Genomic DNA, 1774 nt, shown 5'->3' on the forward strand with positions numbered 1-1774 from the left:
ACTAAAGTAATATGGACAATTAGACAATTATTTGCTTTGACACTTTGTTCGTTTGCCCATTCACTTCAATTTTCTTTTACTATTCTTCAGTGAATGGCTTCATTTGTAAACATTACAAAGTTCCATCATAAAATATGCCTAGATTGATTGACTTATCTTAATTCTATTTGCTATTGATCCTATCACCAAAAAATCACATTTAAAAGACATTTTAAAATGTTATCCTTTATTTGGGTACTAAACTAATCACTCCTCCACAGAGTCATAAGAAAGTGTTTGAAATAGCCAAAAATAAATGAAGTGGAACTGGTGATATAAATCTTCCAGAAACAGAAGTTGGGTGAGCCAGAGGTTTTTTGTTATTCACACTGTTTATTCTTTTTAAGTGGTTTTATTCATTTATTATTTTTAATTATACAATTTTAAATAGTATGCTTTTATTTTAAAAGAATTTAAAGTGTTTTTTAGAAAACAGGCAGGGTCTAGTTTTTTGATAAAAATTATAGTGTTGTTAGCTTCCCAATGCTAAGTCAAAATCAAAACACGTTCTCTAAAGAACATCCACAATTACTTTCAATTTTATCATAGATATATGCATAATCATAAGTATCAGCTCACCTGATTAAACTAATTTTCTTATAAAGAAAAACACCCTTCACATATCCTTACATAAAGATACTATTAATGTATATGATTAATGTTGAAACTTAACTAGCTGAACAAATGTTCAACAGATTTTGGACCCTATATTCTTTCATTTTCAAGTTTATAACAAAATTAAGAAATTATAAAATACTTATAAAAAGTATAAAAATTATGTCATAAATTGAGAGCTATGTTGAATATAAAGCTGAGATGATATCTTTCTTAATAAATGAAATATTATAAACTGCAGTACAAACAGTATGTCTTTACCAGTTATTTATTTATTTTTAAAATAGAGACAGGGTTTCCCTGTGTTGCCCAGGCTGGTCTACAACTCCTGCACTCAAGCAATCATCCTGCCTCGGCCTCCCAAAGTGCTGGGATTACAGGTTTGAGCCACCACGCCCAGCCTCTACCAGATGTTTTTTTTTAAGTTAATATAAATTGCAGGATTTGATTAAAATATTCTGATACAATAGTCAAACTCATATTATTTTATGCATAATCTGAAAAATACCAGATGTAATTGACAGTAATTTTTTAAAATATAAACAGTTCCTTTCCTTTGTGTAGTTATGCTATTTTTAACTAAAAACAGTTCATGTATAAGACAATTAAATATGATTCCATCCCTTTCTGTGTAGTCATAAGAATAGCCAAAAGCAAAAGTTAAAATTACATTTTTGATTTGTTTAAAAATGCAAAACAGATATTGAGAAGCCATCAACTGTGCCTGATGTATTTTCTAAATTATTTTTGTTAATCAATGACATCAACATGAATGATTTCATAGAGACCTAAAGATGCCACACAAAGTAGTATGGTATATAGACTCCTCAGTTGAAAATTTCTATTGTGGCCAGGCGTGATGGCTCACGACTGTAATCCCAGTACTTTGGGAGGCCGAAGCAGGCAAATTACTTGAATTCAGGAGTTTGAGACCAGCTTGACCAACATGGCAAAACTCCATCTCTATGTAAAAATACAAAACTTAGCCAGGAGTGGTGGTGTGCACCTGTAATCCTAGCAGAGGTTGCAGTGAACTGAGATTGCACCACTGCACTCCAGCCTGGGGGACACAGCAAGACTCTGTCTGAAAAAAAAAAAAAAAAAAAAAAAGTTTCTATCG

The sequence above is a fragment of the Chlorocebus sabaeus genome, chromosome 8, assembly GCF_047675955.1.
Source record: "Chlorocebus sabaeus isolate Y175 chromosome 8, mChlSab1.0.hap1, whole genome shotgun sequence".
NCBI lineage: Eukaryota > Metazoa > Chordata > Mammalia > Primates > Cercopithecidae > Chlorocebus > Chlorocebus sabaeus.